Source organism: Cebus imitator, unplaced genomic scaffold, assembly GCF_001604975.1.
Source record: "Cebus imitator isolate Cc_AM_T3 unplaced genomic scaffold, Cebus_imitator-1.0 Scaffold92, whole genome shotgun sequence".
Classification (NCBI taxonomy): Eukaryota; Metazoa; Chordata; class Mammalia; order Primates; family Cebidae; genus Cebus; species Cebus imitator.
In genome coordinates, this window is record NW_016107407.1 from 5,902,344 (window position 1) to 5,907,631 (window position 5,288).

The window sequence follows — 5,288 nt, forward strand, 5'->3', positions numbered from 1 at the left end:
GTGTGTGTGCCTGTGTGCCAGCCACAGGCATCACTGTTGTGTGTGTGCCAGCCACGTCCATCCACATATGTGTGTGTGTGCACATGCCAGCCACAGTCCATCCTTGTGCATGTGTGTGTGCCAGCCACAGTCCAGAATGTGTGGGTGCTGCTTTGGCACCAGTCTGGGAATCCCAGGATGGGGCAGCGGTGGGGACCACTGCCTTGTTCCCTGTACCTTTAGAAACAGCTGTTTCCTCGTTTCATGCTGTGGCGTGCTCAATCCTCAGAATCATGAGTGTTGTTTAGGGGGACAGGTAATTATGTTACTCCTTCCCCACCCAAACTCCTCTTGGTATTTCTCACCAATGTGCCACTGGTATTAGAGCATGGGGTTGTTGCATGGCATTGCCCCAACACTGAAGCCCTTTTAGGTTCCCTGGCTCTCCTGATGAACACAGTAGGACACTTTCTGATCCTGTGATGACCCCAAATGCCCCTACCGCTCTTTCAAAACCATGCAGGAGCCATGCTGAAATGACAGGTGTGATACTCGAATTGGATTCGCTTGAAGAGCATTCAGACCCATCTTCTCTCCCAATCTGTGACCTCTCCTCCAGGTCCCCCAGAGTGACTGAGCATCACACATTTGTGTGATGGCTTTCCTATTGGTGACTCGTAGCTTTGAAATACTCCATCCTTCCAACAATCTGTATCTGTGGATATTTGGAACGTGTGGCTTCGACCAATTTTGGGATGCCATAAATCTTAGAATACCAGAGGATGAATCAAGTCCCCAGTATTTTAACTTACTCATTCATTCATTCATTCATTCATTCATTCATCAGTCAGAATTTGTTAAGGACACACTGTGTTAGGCATTTGGGCTCAACAATGAGCAGATAAATCAGTCAAGTAATCACATTAATAATATGTCATTGCAAACTGGGATGTATGTTCTGAGGAAGGAAAAGAATAGGTTAGAGGTGAGTTTGTTATACAGGAACTGCCCAGGCTGAGCAGTCAGAGATGGTTTTTCACCAGGTGATGTTTGAGTAAGGTCTCCAGGCCAAGCAGGGGCTGGCAAGCCGAAGGGGAGGTTGTGGAGGCATTTGGTCATTCTAGATGGAAGACAGAGTGTGCGTGATGGCCTGTCTGCAGGGGCTGCTGGGGCGTGGGATACACTGAAAGGAGCTAGTGTTGTTGAGCACAGAGAACCAGGAGCTTTGAATGGGGGCCTTATAGGCTTCTTGGGGAATCAGGTTTTTTAAAAAGAGTGATGGGGAGCCCTTGGAGGGCTTTAAACAGAGGTGCTAGGACCAGATATGCATTTTGGAAAGATGATTTTACATGCATTGTGGGGATTATCTTGGAAGAGAATCTGACTAGACCCAAAGAGGAACCTTCCACCCTTGTCAGGGCAAGAGATGAACACAGTTCGGACTAAGGGGGTGGCAGTGGAGACACTGAACCATGGGCAGACTTAAGAGATCTTGAGGCGGTGAAATGGTTGGTGTTTGGAGATGCGTTGGTTTGGGTGATGAGAATAAAGGAAATGATGAGGATGATTTTCAGTTTTCTTGCTTGGGCGACTTCTAGGATGGAGGTTGATGCCATGCACTCAACGGGGATCTCAGAAGAGATCACATGGCGCTGGCCGGGACTGCTGGGAAGAAATCATGAGTCCACCTTTGGGTAATCTGGGCTTCAGGTGTCTTTGAGACCATTTAAGGAGAAGTCAAACAGGGACTTAGCTTGGTGGAGGGAGGGGCAGGAACAGGGAGGAGATGAGAGAACATATGGCCGTGGTGGACTTGCAGGTCTCTGTGAACCTTGATTTTCTGTCCTGATTTCCTTTTCTGGATGGTTCTGCTAGATGGTGGGCTGGCTCTCCAGTGTGACAAGCAGCAAGGGAGGCTCAAGTCTCATGGGCAGGAGGAGAACAAGAACTAAAACTCCTCTTTAAAGATTGTGTCCAAAGTAAGATTAAAAGTATAATTGTCCCTCCATATCCACGGGGGCTGGTTCCAGGACCCCCACAGATACCAAATTGCTTGAATGCTCACATCTCTGATAAAATGGTGTCCTATTTGCACACAACCTGTTCACATCCTCTGTAAACTTTAAATCATCTCTAGATTACTTATGATATCTCATACAATGTAAATGCTATGTAGATCATTGCTGTGCTGTATGGTTTAGGGAATCATAACAAGAAAAAATAAGCCTGTGCATGTTCAGTATGACACAAATACCCATTTTTTCCCAGAATATTTTCAAACCACGGTTGCTTGTATCCACAGATGTGGAACCCTGAAAGCTGACTGTCAAATGTCCTTTGGAAACCTGAAATAATGGCATCACCTGTTGACAATCTGGGGCCTTTGAGCCAGCAATACTGACAAATTAGAGATTTACATTTTTTAAAATATTTGGAAGCATTCTGACTCATTAAGACTCTCTGACATGACCTAGTGGTCTGGCTTGTCGGGAGAGATAGCCTGGCCTTTCCTAATACAAGGCGAAGTCCTGTCTAGCTCCAAAGGAAGGCTCTTGGATGCTCCCTGATCACATTTTTGCCCCTGCTTGGGGCCATTCATTAATGAGATTGTGCTGAGGAAGGAAAAGAATAGATTAGAGGAAATATCACATCTGTTTCCCTCACTTTCTGGGAGTGACTTCCTGGTCACTTTGAAGTTTAGGTGGTGGGGTATTTTCCAGCACCAATTATCTGATTCTCTAAACACCAATTGAGTGTTCAAAAATTTAATTCAGTTCCTGTTTTAGTTTGCTAAGGATAATGGCCTCCAGCACCACACAGGAGCCCACAAAGGACATAATCTTGTTCTTTTTTTAGGGCTGCATAGTATTCCATAGTGCATATGCACCACATTTTCTTTATCCTGTCTATCACTAATGGGCATTTGGGTTGATTCTGTGTCTTTGTTATTGTAAGTAGTGCTGCAATGAACATATTCGTGCATGCGGCAAACTAACACCGAATACCACACGTTCTCACTTATATTCGGAGCTAGTAATGAGAACACACAGAGGTATGGAAGGGAATAACACACAGCGGGGGCTATTGGAGGGTGGGGGAGGGAGAGGAGCAGGAAAAATAACCAATGGATACTAGGCTTAATGCCTGGATGATGAAATAATCTGTACAACCAACCCCTATGACACACATTTATCTGTGTAGCAAAGCTGCACACCTGCACAGGTACCCCTGAACTTAAAAGTGTTAAAAAATTTAATTCAATTCTGACTCTAGCCACCCGGGGTAAGCACAGACTGCACAGGTTTTAGGCCTCAGTCCCACAAAACTGCACTTGGATCTGATGGGGTTGCAAGTCCTGGGCTTCTAGTATTGCTGAACTACTGGTTATAAATTGGGGGGTCCCAGGATGGTGGATGCAGGGTACGCAGGATGAGGTCCTTAACAGTCCTGAACAAAGCAGCTCTGTTCCTGTGGAACTGGGGTGTGGGAGCCTCCTGGCACGAGAATGTGTTCACCAGCCCAGAGACTCTCTGAACCCCATCATTTAGGAGTTTTATGGGGGTTTTGTTACACAGGCACCATGGATTATTAACTCAACCTGCAGCTCCCCTCCTCTCCCCAGAGCTTGGGGGGGGGCGGGGCAAAAGTTCCAGGTCTAAACAACGTTTGGTCTTTCTGCGACCAGACCCCATCCTGAAGCCATCTGGGGAGTTGCCTCATTAGAACAGAAGTCGCTTCCTCTTACCCCATCCCTCAGGAAATTCCAAGGTTTTTAGGAGTTCCCTGTCAGGAATTGAGAAAGACCGTATACATATTATTGGGTTGTTTTTTTTTTTTTTTTTTGAGACAAGATCTTGCTCTGTTGCCCAGGCTGGAGTGCGGTGGTGCAATCTCAGCTAACTATAACCTCAGCCTCCCAGGTTCAAGTGATTCTCTCACCTCAGCCTCCGAGTAGCTGGGGCCACAGGTGTGCGCCACCACACCCAGATAATTTTGCTGACTATTCATAGAGACGTGGACTCACCATGGTGTGCTGAATTGCCTTGAGTTCCTGGGCTCAAGTGATTCGTCCACCTTGGCCTCCCAGAGTGCTGGGATTACAGGCCTGAGCCACTGTGCCTGTCCTCTATTGCTCATTATGGCACAGGTGGCTGGTCCACTCTGGGGGTTCTCCCTGGGCAGGGTGTGCCCATGGGAATCCTAGCCGTGATCTGCAGCCATACTCAGCAGCAGCTCTCTCTTGTCCCCAAGGGAGCAGCACCTTCTGGCCATCGCCCTGGCCTGCAGCAGCTGATCCTGTCCCTGTGCAGGGACTTACCTTCCCCAGACTCTGTCCACAGCCATTGGCTGGTCAGAGAGTCCCGAATCTGGACAGCTCAGGACTTGCCTAGGGAGAGTGTGGGGGTAGGCAGGGGCCATATTCATGCTGCACGGTCACATCCCTGGTCAACAGCTGTCTAACAGGAGTAGGAATTCTTCCATTCCAGGAATAAGGGTACTGCTCACGGTTCATCAAGCGTCTGCTCAGAGCCAAACACTGGCACACACACTTATAATCCTGAAGCCCTGGGGGGCAGCATGAGATCTCCCAGGTTGTAGGTGAGTCACTGGAGCCCCTGGAGGTTTGAAAGCCTGCTCGAGGTCACAGAGTGGTTAAGAGGCAGAGTCAGGATTCAAACCCACATCTGTCTGTTGGGAGCCAATGTCTGTGTCCTTTCTTGGTGCCGCCATATTCATGTGATGGGGACAGAAACCACACCCAAGAGCTGATGATCCCTGGAGGTCATCCAGACCCACACAGCAGTGGTTGACTTACCCCATAAACTAAGTCAGGGAGACGAGAGCCTAGAAATCCCCAGGAGGTTTCATTCATTGTGTGGGCAATCTGAGGAGCAGTCTGCAGCCTTCACAGATCAGACAAGACGCAGGGGATTTCCTCTGATTTGCTAGTTCTCCTGGTGTCTATGGGACCCTGTGTGGAGACTTATGGGTCTTCAGTGATGCAAAATTTCCAGCCAGGAGAGCACTGTATAGGTCTCTGTTCTCCCAAAGACATGGCCAATCAGGACAGCTGGGGAGGCCTCCAGGTGAGAACCTGGTAGGAAGTCCACCAGCTGGTGTAGACAAGCTCTACTGTCCGATATACAAACAACCTCAACTCCCCTTGGCCCACAAGGAGAAGGGTGGACTGCCCAGCTCTCTCCTGTGTCTGCTTCTCATGCTGCCCTTAACAGCATCTAACTCATTTCTTCAGCAGAAGAGACTGGTGAAGGGGAGGAACACAAACTTTCCCACGGGGACAACTCTGC